The 18651-nt window shown below is 38.1% G+C and overlaps 1 non-coding gene across 1 annotated transcript; it reads left to right on the top strand.

Annotated features, from left to right (window-relative positions):
• Positions 1-691: 691 nt before the first annotated feature.
• On the top strand, positions 692-796 carry LOC123825712. The gene has a single exon (XR_006786939.1). It is a non-coding gene; the product is annotated as a U6 spliceosomal RNA (small nuclear RNA).
• Positions 797-18651: the final 17855 nt, after the last annotated feature.

Below are 18651 nucleotides of genomic sequence, written 5' to 3' on the forward strand. Positions count from 1 at the left end.
CTCTTCAAATGCACATGGAACATTTTCAAAGATAGACCACACGATAGGAGACAAAACAACCCTCAACAAATGCAAGAAAACTGAAATCATATCAAGCATTTTCTCTGAGCACAAGAGACTGAAACTAGAAACCAACCTCAAAGAAAAACCTCAAAAACACTCAAACTCATGGATATTGAATATCATGCTATTAAACATGGAAGGAAGAAATCAAAACGTTTCTAGAAACAAATGAAAATGAACTCACAACAACCCAAAACTTATGGGAAACTTCATAGTGATACAGGCCTACCTAAAAATGGTGTAAACATTTCAAATAAACAACCTAAACATACACCTATAAGAACTCAAACAAAAACAGAGACAGCCCAGAGCAAGTAGAAGGAAGGAAATAACCAAGATCAGAGCAGAATTAAATGACATAGAGACTAAAAGCACAATTCTAAGGATGAATAAATCCAGGAGCTTGTACTTTGAAAAGATAAACAAAATTGACAAGCCATTAAGCAGACTTATCAAGAAAATAAAGAGAGAGGACCCAGATAAACACGTTCAGAAATGAAAGGAAAGAGATTACAAGTGATACCACAGAGATAAAAAGCATTGTAACAAAATACTACAAACAACAATATGCCAAGAAATTTGAAAACATAGGTGAAATGGACAAATTTCTAGAAAAATATAATCTTCTGTGCTCGCTTCAGCAGCACATATACTAACTGGAACGATACAGAGAAAATTAGCATGGCCCCTGCACAAGGATGACACACAAATTCGTGAAGTGTTCCATATTTTTGGTACATTTACACAATGGAATTCTATGCAGCAGAAAGAAAGAAGGAGCTCCTACCTTTCGCAACAGCTTGGATGGAGCTGGAAAACATTATGCTAAGCGAAACAAGCCAGGCAGTGAAAGACAAATACCATATGATCTCACCTTTAACAGGAACCTAAACAACAAAACAAAGAAACAAGCAAAATATAACCAAAGACACTGAAATAGAGGACAGGCTGACAGTGACCACAGGGGAGAGTAGAGGGAATTTCAGGGGACATTGGGAAGGGTTCACAGGAACAATCTTAAAGGACACATGGACATAAACTAGGGGGAGGGTGGTAATGGGAAGGAAGTGGGGAGGGTTGGGAGGGGGGCTGGAATGGGAGTAAAAGGGAGAAAACTGTATTTGAACAATGATTAAAATAAAATAAAAAAAGAAATATATAATCTTCCAAACTCAATGAAAAAGAAGCAGAAAGCCTGAACAGACCAATAACAGCAAAAGAAATTGAAGCAGTAATCAAAAAACTTCCAACACAAAAAAGCCCTGGACCAGAAAGTCTCACAGAATTCTACAAAGCATTTAAGGAAGAGCTAACCCCTATCCTTCAGAGTATGCCAAAAAATCCAAGAAGATGGAAGACTCTCAAACTCTTTTATGAAGCCAGCATCATTCTAAACCCACAACCAGAAGAAGACACAACAAAGAATAAAAACTACTGGTCAATATCTCTGATGAACATAGATGCTAAAATCCTCAACAAAATATTGGCAAACCTTATCCAGCAATACATTAAAAAGCTCATACATCATGATAAAGTGGGATTCACCCCAAGAATGCAAGGATGGTACAATATTCACAAATCAATAACATAATACATCACATAAATAAAAGCAAAGACAAAAATTACCTGATTATATAAATAGATGAGGAAAAAGCCTGTACTGATATAGTATAGCACCCATTTATGATAAAAAACATTCAGCAAAGTGGGAATACAGGGAGCATTCCTCAACATAATAAAGGCCATATATAGAGACCTACAGCCAACATCAGACTCAATGGGCAAAAATTTAAATATTTGCCACTATGACCAGGAAGAAGACAAGGATGTCTGCTTTCAGCATTCCTATTCAACATAGTATTGGAAGTCCTAGCCACAGAAATAAGAAAAGAAAAATAAATAAAAAGCATCCAAATTAGAAAAAACTGGAAGAAAAACTGTCATTGTTTGCAGATGACATGATAGTGTACATAGGCAATACTATAGAGTCCACCAAAATACTACTTGACCTAATAAGTGAGTTAGGCAAAACAGTGGGATACAAAGTCAATATTCAGAAATAAAGGCATTTTTGTGTACTAACAATAAATTATCAGAAACAGAAATCAGGAAAAATCCCATTTGATATAGTAACAAGAAAAATAAAATACCTAGGAATAAGCCTAACCAAGGAGGTAATAACCTATACTCAGAAAATTACACAACACTGAAGAAAGAAATTAAGGAAGACATAAACAAATGGAAGCATGTACCATGTTTGTGCATTAGAAGAATTAACTTCTAATGTCCTTCTAATATCATCAAAATGTCCTTACTACCCAAAGCAGTTTACAGATTCAAAGCAATTCCTATTAAAGTACCAATATTTCAAGATATAGAACAAACATTTCAGAAACTTTTATAGAACCATAAGTGACCCCAAATAGCTGCAGCAATTTTGAGAAAGAAGAACAAAGTAGAGGGATCACAATACCTGATATCAAAGTGTATTACAAGGCCACTGTAATCAACACAGACTGGTACTGGCATAAGAACAGACACTAGACCAATGGAACAGAATAGAGAGCCTGGAAATAAACTCAAGTCTCTATGGTCAATTAAAATTTTGCAAAGGGGACAAAACATAAAATGGAGTAAAACTAGCCTCTTGAACAAATGGTGTTGGGGCATCTGGACAGGTACGTATAAAAAAAAAAAGAAACTCAATCACAAAATTATACCATACACAAAAATAAATTAAAGGTGGATAAAAGATTTAAATATAAGTTGGGGGGGACACCATAAAAGTCCTAGAGGAAAACATAGGCAGGAATATCTCAGATATTCCTCACAGCAATATTTTTACCAATATGTCCCCTAGAGCAAGGGCCATAAAACAAAGAATAAACAAATGGGACCTCATCACAATAAAAAGCTTTTGTATGGCCAAAGAAAACAGCATTAAAATGAAGAGAGAACCAAGTATATGGGAAAACATATTTGCCAATGATACCTCAGACAAGGGTTTGATCTCCAAAATATATAAAGAACTCACATGACTCCACTTTAAGAAGACAAGCAACACAATTAAAAAATGGGCAAAAAACATGAACAGACACTTCTCCAAGAAAGACATGCAGAGGGTCTTGAGATATATAAAAAGATGTCCAGCATCACTAGCCATCAGAGAGATGCAAATTAAAATCACAATGAGATACCACTTCATGCTGGTCAGAATGGCCTTCATAAACAAAGCAACAAACAAGTGTTGGAGAAGATGTGGAGAAAAGGGAAGCCTAGTGCACTGTTGGTGGGAATGCAGACTGGTGCAACCACTATGGAAAACAGTATGGACTTTCCTCAGAAAACTAAGAATGGAACTGCCTTTTGACCCAGCAATTCCACTGCTAGGATTATATCCTAAGAACCCTGAAACACCAATCCAAAAGGACGTATGCACCCCAATGTTCATAGCAGCACAATTTACAATAGCCAAGTGCTGGAAGCAACCCAAGTGCCCATCAGTGAATGAATGGATCAAAAAACTATAGTATATTTACACAATAGAATTCTATGCAGTGGAAAGAAAGAAGGAGCTCCTGCCCTTTGCTACAGCATGGATGGAACTGGACAGCATTATGCTAAGTGAAATAAGCCATGCAATGAAAGACAAATACCATATGATCTCACCATTAACAGAAATCTAATCCACAAAACAAACAAGGAAGCAAAGTGTAGCCAAAGACTTTGAAGTTGAGAACAGGCTGACAGTGATCAGAGGGTAGAGGGGAGGGGATAATGGGGGGAAAGGGGAAAGGGTTTGCAGGAACTATTAAAAAGGACATATGGACAATAACAAGGCGGTTGGAAACAGGATAGGGAGGTGGGGAGGTGTGGGGTAGTGGGTAGGTGAAAAAGGCATAAAACTGTTCTTGAACAGTAAAAAAAAGACACATGGACAAAATGAAGGGTTGGTGGAAGCAGGGGAGGGAGGTGGGGATAACTGTGGTAAGGGGAATGGTGGGGGGTGGTAAATGCAGACAACTGTACTTGAACAACAGTAAAATAATTTTTAAAAGGAAAAGTTCCTTGATGGTTACTGCTGAGGTGAATTCTACAATCATAATAAGAACCACAAGGGTCAGTGCCACCACAACAGCAGCTCTAGTCTTGGAAATGTCTGTAGGACTTTCTGTAAGTTATATGGGTCCAAACAAGTCCCTCATGCATTTTAGCCCTTACCATCACTACCAACAGGCTGAAATGGACCAACATCAGGTTACTCTCCAACTTCTCTGAGCTAAAATTAATTCTCCTGAAATGAGAAAAATAATAATTGTCAATAATCAATTTAGCTTGAGATAGGTAGTGGAATTGACATCAAAGTTGGTTTCTTTCTGCTAAGCATATTAATATAATACATATCCAAGTTATGGGGTGTTTTTGAAGTACCTATACAGATCCAAGGTCTGGGATGTTTCTTTAAGTATACATACATACTCAAGGTGTGTTTGTTTTTCCACTATCTTACATTATTTTATTCCCCAGCCCAGTTGAGGTAAAGGGTGAGGAGAGGCCTGTTTGTGATAGGGAAAGAACTCCCTTGTTGAATTCATTCCATGACTCACAGGCTTTTCAGTTTCAAATAAGTCTGAAATTGGCTGTATCATAAAAACACTGTTGTCCAGATGGGATTGTGACATGCTGACCATCACCTGTGAATATGTAGCTTTGGTTGTTATTACTGGAGTCCTGTCAAGGTATATTTTTATTTGTTTATAAATTACTATATAAAAATTTACAATTGTAGAGTCACAGTTGATATCCAACTAACACAAGTGATCAGAGGTGTGATGGATAATTGAAATACTGTATATTCCTGAAATGCAAAAGCAATGTAAACATAAATTTAATGTGATAAATGCATATAATCATGCCTATGAGCTGCAATTCACCTCAATAAGAGGTTTAGGAGTCAATACCATTTCTATGCTTCAAAGTACCTAAGGAAAAAGTAGTGAGATTATCACCATCAGTTCACATGCATTTTAAGAAGCAATATGACAGTCAGTCATTCATGGGCATTTCTGGGTTCCTTTGAATGTCTTTGTCCTATCTACCACCCACATAACCTGAACTTCAAATTTAGCATAATTTGTGGCTCCCTTTTAACTTAGTATTTCTAACATTTTCACCTCAGTATTGATTTCTGTTTTGTAATATGAATGTATAATGTATTTCTACAAATCAAACATCAGACTAAATTCTCCACCTTTTAAACTCTCTTTTTAAAAGTTAGTTTCAATATACCACATAACTGAATGCCAACTAAAAACAAAATATGGCACTTAGTAGGTACATGGGTAACTTTCATCCATGAATACATGTTTACATTCTTTAAAAGTCTCTCTTTTATAATACAAGCAGCTGATGACTTAGAAATCAAAAATATTAGAAAACCAAATGGTGGAAGAGACTAGAGGAATGAGTATATTGACTTATGCATTTCCAGAATTTGAGCCCCAGAAGTAATTTCATAAACCCAATCTCCAAGGATGACTATAACTCAGATTTCATTTTTTAAGTTAGTGAAATATTGAGTGTATTTTTATCAGTTACCTATTTGGAGAACTTTTCCATGTTTGAGAGCTTTTAATTTTCCAAACACATTCATAACTTTTCCTCACCAAAAAATAAGAATTATCAGTTACATCCTGCTTTTCTATTCCTTGATCCCATTTTGGCCTCCAGGTTTTTGCTTTTTATGAGATTTACCCAACACAACTTGCCCACTTAACATGTTCAGTCTTTGCTAACTAGATAAAGGTGGGCACTGGAGCTACTGTGCTTCAACATCCACAATAATCTTTTGGGTGAAAGCTAGTCAGGATTCTTTGGTAATCTTGGTTTTTGAAAGCAGCAGCCCTCTGTCTTTACCATGTCAATGTGGGGAAGATCCCGTCAGTGGTTTTAGTGTACTTATACAAGAAGATCCTTTGAAAAGAGAAAAGAAAAGCATTGGCTCAGGATCAAAGCAAATTCATAACTAAAGACCCACAGTCTTGAAGTTTCACAACAAGTCATGCTTAAGAAATCAAAAAGACTACCATGAGAGAGAGGTATTTATGAGAGAACACAGTATGTTAAGATGTGTAAGTGGATGAACACTAGAGACACCAAAACCAAAATGTATGGAGAGGATCAGAAAGAAGCAGAAAGAACATCTGGGTAAGTCCATGTGGTCTAGTTCTGCAGCTCTGGAGAAAGAGCATTAGCTGCATTGTCCAAGCATAAATGTCCAGTTCTCTATTCACAGGAAATGCCGTTAGATCCTACTTCCCTCAGCTCCTCTCAACCTGTCCAAAAATACTAGGGAGGTATAGCTTTTGTCTTTAAGTGCTAAGATAAAAGAAAGTACCCACCATAATGAAAGTAATTTGAAGTATCATGCTGTTCAACTGGCAAAGGCATAAAAAATGCATTTTTCCAGACTGGAATTAGATCTTGAGGTTCAACCTACAGTCTCAGCAGTTCTCACCAAGAGGAAATGTATTATGCTGCACTATATGCCATGGCCTTCTCAAGCACAGTTAGTACTCAAACACACTAGATATTATAGACAAAGTCTAAAAATTCTAATTTGATAAAATGTCTTACAAATTAAATTAATAATGCTAATTACCAGTGAATTATGTATATTAGCCATTTGGACAGATACACCCTGTTCTTTACTAGATCCTTCCATCTCTTACAAACATAAGTCGACCCTCATAGGCACCTGTCACTCAGAAGGCACAGAATTCACTAACTGGCATCTTCTTTTTTCACAGCTACTGCCATCTCTGTGTGGCATCCAACTGGGGTGGTAGGATGGCATAAGTAGAGGGAAAATTAGGTTCTAAGAGATAGAGCCAAGTAGTTTTCAATTCTTCATGGGAATGGTTGTAATTGTGGGCAGGGCTGTCATAGGATGAGGTAGAATGGCAATCTGAAGCAAGCTGGAGAGAAAAAAACAAAAGCCTGATTTGTGGTCACAAAAAGCCAAAGCCCTCTGTAACCTGGAGATAAGTGAGGACTTTGCTTTAAGGAATCTGTAGGGTATCAGAGAAAGCACCCCAAAAAGGCCAGCACCAGAACCATTACAAGCTACACCATCCAAAATACTTCAGTTGGAGGCAAAGGGGCAACATATGACACCAGGAAAATCAGCTTCCCTGGGAAGACAAGCTGAAAACCAGAGATAGATGGGGTCTTGAGTCTGTACAAACAAGGTTTGCCAGCTTAGCTAGAGGGATGTTCAGGAGAGAGTCTTAATATAGTAGAGGCCCAGGGTATGAAATGTTAAGAAGAGGGTACCAATAAAAAGTGCCAAGAGAGAACACGCATAGTAGAAACAGAGAACAGGACCACATGGTTTGGGGTTCTAAAGAAAGAGGTACATGTGTTAGGTAGATGGGACCACACCCTGTCATCAAAGGCTGAAATGAAGGATCTAGGTCCACCCCACCTACTCCATCACCCTCCATATCTCTTGTTGGTTTTCTCTCTGGTCTGCTTCCCTAACCTTGTATTGGCATAGAGGCTATGTCTCCATTTTTTTCTACATTTTATTTCTTTCTCCTCTTCTGTCCTTCTCTTTCCTTTTATTCTTCCCCTCCTTTTTCTCCTTCTCTCTCTTTCCACTTTCATTTTCATTGCTATAATTACATAAATGTTGAATTGTGACAAGTCATTCTAATAGGGAGAGCAGGAGAGACATAGCAGTGGCAAATTAAGAGTACCAAAGTATAATTTCTGTTACACTGTTATGATTTCAAAAAGCTAATAGACTTAAAATACATTATAAGGCTATTTACATGACTTTTCCCATTGGTATTCCAAGGCTTGCACATTACCTTTATTTAGTCCCACAACAATGGTTCTGAGTATCACACCCACAACAGCAGCAGCAGTTCATCCACCATCAGAAACTAAGTAAAATTCACATTTGTTAGAAGACATCCTCCCATGATTCCAAAACAGTTCAACTATTAATGTCAAGTAGAACAATTTTTCTTGTATCACATCTTCCTTCCATTGGTCTTCATGCTCAGAAATCTATCCCCTAGTTAATAATGCAATGGTCTGAATGTTTGTGTCCCCACAACATTCATGTGTTGAAATCCTAACTCCCAATGTATCAGCAGATGGAGCCTTTGGGAGGTAATAAACTGGGCTTAGTGCTTTTATTAAAGAGATCTCAGAGAGCTACCTTCCTTCTTCTGCCATTTGAGGCGAGAGTGAGAAGACAACTCTCTATGAACCAGGAAGCAAACTCCCACCAGACACCAAATCTGCCAGTGCTTTGATGTTGGACTTCCCAGCCTCCAGAACTAAGAAAATCTATGTTAAGCAAAATAAATCAGGCAGTGAAAGACAAATACCATATGATCTCACCTTTAACAGGAACCTAATCAACAAAACAAACAAACGAGCAAAATATAACCAAAGATACTGAACAGATATTGAGAACAGGCTGACAGTGGCCAGAGGGGAGATGGGAGGGAATTTCAGGGGAAAAGGGTGAACGGTTTGCAGGAACAAGTATAAAGGACACATGGACAATAACAAGGGAGGGGTGGAAATGGGAGAGAGGTGGGGAGGGCTGGGGGGGTGGGCTGGTATGGGGGTAAAAGGCAGAAAACTGTACTTGAACAACAATAAAAAGAAAGAGAAGTGTTTTTTGTTTCAGCTACCCAGGATGTGGTATTTTTATTATAGCAGCCTGAGTGAAATAAGATGAATTTCACCTATTGTTGGGAACTGTCCTTCCGGGTTTCAGAGGCTGTAACCCCATCAACAGGCAAAAAGGCTCCACAGCTAGGAGACCTTGGGACCATAAAGCACTAAGGAGACAAAACTTATCCTCCTGGCAGGGGCACATCCTCTGTCCCTTTTACTTTACCCTGCTTGAGCCCTGGAGGATGGCTGGATAGTCAATGACAGGTAAGATTCCTCAAGAAAAGAACAACCTAAGACAGATACAGTCATGAAGAGACCATCAGGGAAGGATTTAGGGGATTGTAGAGAAGGGACAAAAATCCCTCACCCCTCAGCTTTATCATAGCCTGAGTCCTCATTCTACCTGTAAAATGTCTCCTAATCTCTTGGTTGCCTTGCTTCCCCCACCTAATTCAGGCCTGAAACAATGCTAAAGCAGGATGCAACCCTGTGCCAGAACCAGTGGTTCCCAGCAGGGGTGATCAGGCCTAAGAAAGAATGTAAAAAGTCCTGCAAAACCTGCTTTGCTAAGAATGTCCTCAATTTAAATGTTGAGGGTACAAGCACAAAATAAGTTTGGTTCCCAAGGTTTTAAAGCCAATTGACATCACCCTATCTACCAGACCCTGACTCAAAAGGACCCCTGTGTCTCAAGAAATGTTATCTGTAAACCATACCTCTTTTCTTTGATGTACATCCTTATGCAAGCTAAATTCAATAAAAGCCTCTTGAGAGAGAGGTTAAAACATCTTTGTCCTCTGAGAGACTGATCAACCTTCCTCCCCAAGCAGATCGTGTGGTCTTGGTAGAATTATTCTCATTCACAGTGGCCAGGGGGAGCTCTGCAGGCAGAACCCCCCATCCCCCACAACCTATATTTCCTTCTGCATGTGTTATGTGTTTATATTTTACACTAATTTTTTTTTACCTTTCTGGAATTAATTTTAATATATGAGGTGTGAGGGAGAAGACTAATTTTGACTGATTTTCACAGTACTATTTGTAAACTAATCTATTGTTTTCTCATTGGTTTATACTATTACATTATCATCTTTTAAGTTTTTCTGGGATCATACTAATATCCTCTTAAAGAATGATTAAAGATAGTCTTTCTCTGTAGTTACTTAAGAACAGTGGGGGAAAATACAACAAAAATAAACCATTAAAAAAAGAACAATAAGAATTTCAGGGAGTCTATGGTCAATCTCTTTGACCACCACCACATAATTAATATTATTTCTCACTTATACTTAGCAAAATGCATAACAGATAATATTCCCACAAGATGCTTTAACTCTTCTCAGATCTATCAGCAGCTCTGGGTGACCACAAGTGGAATTCAGAACAAATCTAAACAATATTTATCATTAGTTTCCGCATTTAATGTCCTTATGAAGAACTCAAAACCAGGTAGCAAAGATGATGTAAAGCAACTTCAGAAAGAATCCTTCTCACTCTGCAGTTATCCTGCTCCTTGTAGGAGTCACACAACTGATATTCTTTGTTTAGGTTTTATTGCATTATTCTATGTCTCTGCAATCTTCAGGACTTAGGGGAGACAAATTAAAGTCTTTGTTGGGGTAAGTTGTGCTCAGCCAGAATGTGGTACTAATTTCACTTAGACTGACAATAGTCACCTGTCAAGATCCTCCTACCAGGACCCTTGCCTGTCTTGGACTAGAAAAATGCAACAGGATATCTAAACCTAAAATATAAAATTATCCTCTTTCCCAGTTTCTTTAACAGTATGAGCATTTAGGTTATTAAAGACAACAAAATGAATATCAAGAAGAAAAGGACTGAACTAACAGGAAGGAAAATTAAGAAAACAATCCCATTCACAATTGCTTCAAAAGAAATAAAATACCTAGGAACAAATCTAACCAAGGATGTGAAAGACCTTATTTCAGAAAACTATAAGACATTGAAGAAAGAAATTGAAGATGACAAACATAAGTGGAAAACATACTGTGCTCATGGATAGGAAAAATTAAAATCATTAAAATGCCTCTACTACCCAAAGCAATCTATAGATTCAACATAATTCTTATCAAGATTCCAATGATGTATTTCACAGAACTGGAACAAATATTTCAAAATTATATATGGAACTACAAAAGTCTCTGCATAGCAACATTGATCCTGGGAAAGAAGAACAAAGTTGGAGGAATCATGCTACCTAAATGAAAATATAACTATATTTTCATTATATAACTATAACTATAAATATAACTAAAAATATAACTATATTTTACTCTAAGGCTATAGTAATCAAAACAGCATGGTAGTAGCATAAAAACAAACACATAGATCAATGAAACAGAATATAGAGCCCAAAAATAAACCCACACCTTTATAATCAATTAATATTTAACAGTGGAAGCAAGCACATACAATGGGCTAAAGATGGTGTCTTAAATAAATGGTGTTGGGAAAATTGGACAGATATGTGCAGGAAAATGAAACTAGGCCACCTTCTTACACCATACACAAGAATACACTCAAAATGGATTAAAGACTTAAATATTAGATCCAAAACCATAAAAATCACAGAAAAAAACCGTCAGCAAACTCTTGGACATTGCTTGTAGCAATATTTTACCTGATATATTACCCCAGGAAAAATAAACAAAAGAAAAATAAACAAATGGAGCTATATCAAACTAAAAGTTTTTTGCACATCAGAAGACACCATCAACAAAACAAAAGACAACCCACAGAATGGGAGAGCATATTTGCTAATACATCTGGTAAAGAGATAATATTCAAAATTTATAAAGAACTTACAAAACTCAACACAAAAAAACCCCCAAACAATCTAATTGAAAAATGGGAAAAGGGGACAATGCGCTGGAGGGAAGGAATGCAGCAGGCAGAAAACTTGGAAAGAAAAGAGCTGTAATCCATCCCTTACACCAAGAACATACTTTCTTCTAAGGAACCGCAGTTGTATGGATGCAGGTAGACTTTTTACACTAGGACGAGTTACTCCAGCGTTTTTACCTGCATGTTCCGAGTCAGCTCAGGTGCATCAGTCCTTTCAGCAGAATCTGCCTTAGGCAGTTAGCCTTTCGTGGCTCAGGTGTACCAAGACCAAAAAAAAAAAAAATATGGCCCAAATGGAAGAACAGATCAAAGCTCCACAGCAAATACAACTAAGTGACGAAGAGATAGCCAACCTATCAGATTCAAAGTTCAAAGCACTGATGATCAGGATGCTCACAGAATTGGTTGAAATTGGTCACAAATTAGATTAAAAAAATGAAGGCTACAATAAGAGAAATGAAGGAAAATGCACAGGGAACCAATAGTGATGGGAAGGAAACTGGAACTCAGATCAACAGTGTGGACCAGAAGGAAGAAAGGAACATCCAACCAGAAAAGAATGAAGAAACAAGAATTCAAAAAATTGAGGAGAGGCTTAGGAACCTCCAGGACATCTTTAAACATTCCAACATCCAAATCATAGGAGTACCAGAAGGAGAAGAGGAAGAGCAAGAAATTGAAAAGTTATTTGAACAAATAATGAAGGAGAACTTTCCCAAGCTGGCAAAGGAAAGAGACTTCCAGGAAGTCCAGGAAGCTCAGAGAGACCCAAAGAAGTTGGACCCAAAAAGGAACACACCAAGACACATCATAATTACATTACTCAAGATTAAAGATAAGGAGAGAATCCTAAAAGCAGCAAGGGAAAAGGAGACAGTTACCTACAAAGGAGTTCCCATAAGATTGTCAGCTGATTTCTCAAAAGAGACCTTGCAGGCAAGAAAGGGCTGGAAAGAAGTATTCCAAGTATTAAAGGCAAGGACCTACATCCAAGATTTCTCTATCCAGCAAAGCTTTCATTTAGAATGGAAGGGCAGATGAAGTGCTTCTCAGATAAGGTCAAGTTAAAGGAGTTCATCATCACGAAGCTCTTATTATATGAAATGTTAAAGGGATTTATCTCAAAGAAAGATAAAAAATGTGAACAGTAAAATGACAACAAACTCACAGTTACTAACAACCACAACCTAAAACAAAAACAAACTAAGCAAACAACTAGAACAGGAACAGAACCACAGAAATGGAGATCACATGGAGAGTTATCAGCAGGGGAGTGGGAGGGGAACAGAGAATAAGTAGCATAAATGGTAGGTAGAAAACAGACAGGGGGAAGTTAAGAATAGTATAGGAAATGTAGAAGCCAAAGAACTTATATGTATGACCCATGGACATGAACTAAAGTGGGGGCAAGGGGGATGTGGGTGAGAGGGGCTGTGCAGGGCAGAGGGGAATAAAGGGGGGAATGGGGTAATTGTAATAGCATAATCAATAAAATATATCATTAAAAAAAAGAAAAAGAAAAATGGGAAAAGGAACTGAATAGACACTTCTCCAAAGAGGGCATACAGAAGGCCAATAGACATATGAAAAGATGCTCAACATCTCTAATCATCAAAGAAATGCATATTAAAACCACAGCGAGATATCATCTCACACCTGTCAGAATGGATATCATCAATAAATCAACAAACAACAATTGCTGGCAAAGATGTAAGATAAGGGGAACCCTTTTGCATTCTTGGTGGGCATTCAGATTGGTGCAATCACTGTGGAAAGTAGTATGGAGATACCTCAACAAATTAAAAGTGGATGTGCCTTTTGACTCAGTGATCCCACTTCTGGGAATATATCCAAAGAAACACAAAATGCTAATTCTAAAGGACATAAGCACACTTATGTTCATTGCAGCATTATTTACAATAGCCAAGATATGGAAGCAGCCCAAGTTTCCATCAGTAGATGAGCGGATAAAACAGCTATGGGGCATTTACACAATAAAATACTGCTTGGGCATAAAAAAAAAATTTTACCCTTTGTGACATCATCGGGGGACCTGGGAAACATTATGCTAAGTGAAATAAGCCAGTAAGAGAAAGGCAAGTACCATATTACTTCACTCATATGTGGAATCTAATGAGCAAACTGAAGTAACGAGCAAAATAGGGACAGACTTGTAGATAGAGAGCAGATGACAGCTAAGGGGTGGGGTGAGGTGGTAGGAGGAAAGGGATTGAAACAAAAGGAAAAAGGAAACTTATGAACATGGACAGCAGTGTGGTGATTGTGGGGTGGGAGACAGGTATAAGGGTGTTGAATGGTAATGCAAAAATACAATAATATTTTTAAAAGAAGAAAAGGAAACTTTAGACAGAAATTAAATAAGCTTGTCCATATGTTTAGTTGTTGTTTTTAATAGTAATACAGTGTATTTTGAAGAAATAACAGTTAGGAAAAATAGCATTGCTTCCTTAAAAATTCCCCTAGGTAGATGAAACACAGGTTACCAAGCACAAACTGATGGTATGAACTTTGCTAAGAGAATCTTAAATTATTATAATTTAAAAATGAAATTCACATTTCATTTCAAAAAATCAAACTAGCTATAACTGAGAGATGAAGCAGTCCCCAAAGAAAATTCCAATCAAGATCTGCATATTATTTTTTCAATCACAACTTTCAAGATTCCTCAAGTTTCTCATCTCCTTTAGTACTCAGATTTATATGTGCATTGTGTGTGTGTGTGTCTCTGAGAGAGATGAACACAGATTGATTGATTGATTGATTGATTGATTGATTGATTTTGAGAATTAATCCAGGTTTATACTGGGGACTACTGTATCAGAATTTGAATATAATCTCTATATTATAATGAATAAGCAATACCAATTTCTATACAACAGACTATCACCTGTAAAGATTAAAAAGAGAGAGAGACTGTCTTTAAACTCCAAACACATAGAATAATTTGTGATTATTTGTATTGCCCAAAAGGGACTCTTTACTTTCTTTCTTTAAGATTTTATTTATTTATTTATTTATTTATTTGAGACAGAGTGAAAGGTAGGGAGGAATAGAGGGACATAAACATTAATGTGTGGTTGCCTCTCACGCACCACCTACTGGGGCCCTGACCTGGCCTGCAACCCAGGCACATGCTATGACTGGGAATCAAACCAGTGACCCTTTGTTTTGCAGGCTGGTGCTCAATCCACTGAGCCACACTAGTCAGGACAAAACGCTTTACTTTCTAGAAGTCTCACTGCTGGGTTCCTTTAGGTAAAAATTTCCCTTGAAGCTTTTAAAACATGTTTACATTTCCAAAAATTGGATTGACAAATAACTTTTCACATAAACAGCTGTTTCACAAGGTAAAACAAACTTTCACATATGTTTATCTCTCTAAACCATATCATTTAGATTTAAATGTGCCAAAATTCTGAGACATAATTTTCTCTAAAGGAGCACTGATTTTGGAGGAAGACTTGGTGAGAGGGTCAACTAAGCATTTATGTCAGGGTGGGAAGGGGAAACAGGTAGAGGGGATGGCATGAAGAAGACTCTCACTATGCTTCTTATAGCTGGTGACAAGAAAATCTTCCCTTACACACTGAGGATGATGTTGACAGTCTATGGCCTGAGTATGCATGCAGATTGGCCAGGGGACAGAGCCAGCACTGCAAAAACCCACAACTCTGGTTCACCTAAGCCACTGGTGGCTTGAGACCATACATTAACACAACTAGTAGAAACAGGGACAATGGAACCAACATACTTTGTTAGGCAAAAGTGTTACCCTTTGGGGAACTCAGGGAGTTAACATAATATTAGAAAATAATGCCAGTGGAGCTGTATGGACTGAATGGTTATGCACCCCTCAATTCCCTCAATTCATATGTTGAAGTCTAATCTCCAATGTGATGACATTAGGAGTTGAGGCCTTTGGGCTGATTAGGTCACAAGAGGCTCCACCTTTCTGCCAGATGAGCACATAGCAGGGAGACAGCCATCTACAAACCAGGGAGTAGGTTCTCACCAGACATCAAATGCGATGGCACACAGATGTTGGACTTCTCAGCCTCTAGAACTCTGTGAAACACATTCCTGTTATTTATAAGCCACCCAGTCTAGGGTCATTTGTTATCATAGCCTGAACTGATTAACACATGAGTATATCTTCAGTGATGGAATTGTAGAAAATAGTGATCTAGCAGAAAATCTATTAACCTCAGATAGTGTTTGTCAAATTATGCCAGTTAGGTAACCAGCAAATATGGCCTACATGTAAGGCCAGAACTAAATGAAAGATTCAGGCAGGAACAAGCAAATCATATCAGAAAAAGCTCTGTCTTCCAGAACTTAGCCTAGAAGTTAGAGTGGAGAAAGTATGAGTTGGGGAAGTAGTTCACAATACAACAATTTCAATACATAAGCATAAGGCTAATTGTAAACAAATCATAATACTGAAACATGACATGTGTGGCCCATAGAACAAGGCATGAAAAAAACGTAATGGCTAAAGTGTCCAGGTCATAGTCAAAGAAAATAGCATCTGCTCTTAAGAAAGTACTGACTTTGGGCAATACACAAAAGTAAGCCACTAGGATGCAATGATAAGGGAATGTACCCAGTACTGTGGGTGCCCAGAGAAAGATCCCATATTCATACATGTAACTTTGGGAAGCCTTAAATATAATCAGCTCAAATTCATTTAAAAAATTCAGCATCTGTTTTTAAAGTTAAATCCATTGTTCATAAAGTGCGCTGTTAGCATGATCTTTGGTTTCAGGCTCTTCACAAGAGGCAATCATCTCTGGGCATCTGGGTGATGCAGAGGGAAAACTCAGAGTCCTTCCTGTTTTCCTTATACTTGGAAGGCTGAAGATTTGTGGACTGAAAAGTTAGGAACATTAAAGAAGCAACCTACAGATTCAGAGTATAGGGTGTGATTTTTTTAAAGTCAATATTCAATTTCACAATCAGAAATTGATGAAGAGAGAATAATCATAGAACAAACAGCGTTACGGTGATTGAGATGATGCAAGATCCTGGATGAGAAAAATTTGGTTTTTAAAACAAATAAGCTGAAACTAGTTCAAGCAGTAAGACAGCATATCAAAAAAGATATGGCAGCACACCTAAAGAGAACCTTAGTTCTCTAACAACTAATGCCAGCATTTTAAGTAGTAGAGGAAGATATGCTCAAATAATTACCTATGCCCCACCACAGCAGCATTAGCAGTGACAATGTGAGCTCCCTGAGAGCAGGCACTGTAGGACTTTCAGGCTTATATCCCAAGTGAGCACCTAAGAACTGCATATTCATATTGAATTTGCGAAATAAATGCCCATTGAGTGGAATAATGTTGGTAAACACTGTACTATTCCTATTCAAATTGGAAGGAATTAAAACAAAGCAAATTTTCTATCCTTAACAGTATATATTGGGAGGAGGGAAGATGGCGGCAAGGTAGGTGGGAGTGGAGCCCAGTTCTTCCTGTGCCCAGCTGGATCACCTAGCCAATCTTCTGAGGAACAGAGTGAACAGCCAATAGAATCCCAGCTTACATGGAGTTTGGAGACCAAAAATTGCAGAAGACATTGAAAAACAGATGATGAGGAGATTGTGCTGAGATAGTAAGGTCCCTGGGATCTGCACAGGGACCAAGGCTGCTACACCCCTGGCCCTGTGCCTGCTGCAGATATGGAGACGAGAATTAGATCATCAGTTCCCTCCCCTACCAGAGCAGGGAGGACAACTCAGCACCTGGAGGGACCTGGATGCTGGAAGTCACTGGGGGAAATAGAGATGAAGTGGGAGACACACAGAGGCAGTACACATCCACTGGGACTGTTGATGCCAGCACCAGAGAAATTGGGGTGCCAGGCAACACCTGGAAAAGAGAGGATTTGGGCTGTGTCAGACCTTGACTCATAGTTTCTGGACTGGCTGGAAAGTTGGGCTGCGTGAAAAGCCATATGCTTGTTAAGAACTGTGGGTAGCTGCTTTCTAAAGAATGCTCCAGCAGTGGCTGGCTTGCCCTGAGGGTGGCTGAGCAGACCTGTGTGCACTGCTTGTCTCACACTGCACACCCAAAGTGAGTATCTGAGCAAAACCAAGCACCCTGCTTGTCTCAGGCTCTGTTTCAGAGATTGACTCACACTGTAGGCATCTGAGTGGCTGATTTGAGCCTGGCAGCTCATGCAGGACCTGGGCTGGAGGCTGGAAAATGGAAAATATTGTTACCCACACCTGGTTCCCATCCTCTCAAAATCATAGGAAGGAAGAAAAATGAAGCCCAGGCCCTTTCTTCCTGTGGCATCTAGGGAGACCAGCAGAACTCACTGCACATGTTTCAACTCAGTAGGAGGCTTATCATTATCTTTTTTTCTTTTTGAATCCTCTCTCTTTTTTTCCCTTTTTTTTCTTCCCCCAAGTGAGACAATAAGACTTGGAGTTACAAAGGGTCCAGAGACAGATAGGAGGGGGAGCACAAGGATAATCCCAAAATCTGAGAAACTGAGACCAATGTCACTTCACTATCCCATAGAGCTGGCATTCTGTATGTGTATTATTATTATCTTTTCATTATTTTTACCACCTTTATCTTATTAGTATTTTTTTATTTCTCTTCATTATGTTTAGGTTTCCTCATTTTATCTCCCTGTTTAATTGCATTGTTTGACTGATTTTCCTTATTCTCTCTTTACTGTATTTTAATTTTCCTTCTTTCACTTCACCTGTGTTCCAATAACACACAACTCTTGATCAGGTACTTTCTATTCTGGTTATGCATATTATATATTTCTTGTCATATGACTGTTACTCCGGTACTACTGTAAATGATTGTTGTTCCATACACTTGTACATACTACACAGCTCCCTCCCTGATTTTAGCCCACTTCACTTCAATCCAGAGCATTATTATTATTATTGTAGTTAATTCTACCATTTTTCACACTACATACTTTCTATACTTTACTCTCACTATATCTCATCATTTAACCTTGCACAACTGCTCTGTT

Source organism: Phyllostomus hastatus, unplaced genomic scaffold, assembly GCF_019186645.2.
Source record: "Phyllostomus hastatus isolate PE091 unplaced genomic scaffold, TTU_PhHast_1.1 phas_contig_64, whole genome shotgun sequence".
In the NCBI taxonomy this organism is placed as follows: domain Eukaryota; kingdom Metazoa; phylum Chordata; class Mammalia; order Chiroptera; family Phyllostomidae; genus Phyllostomus; species Phyllostomus hastatus.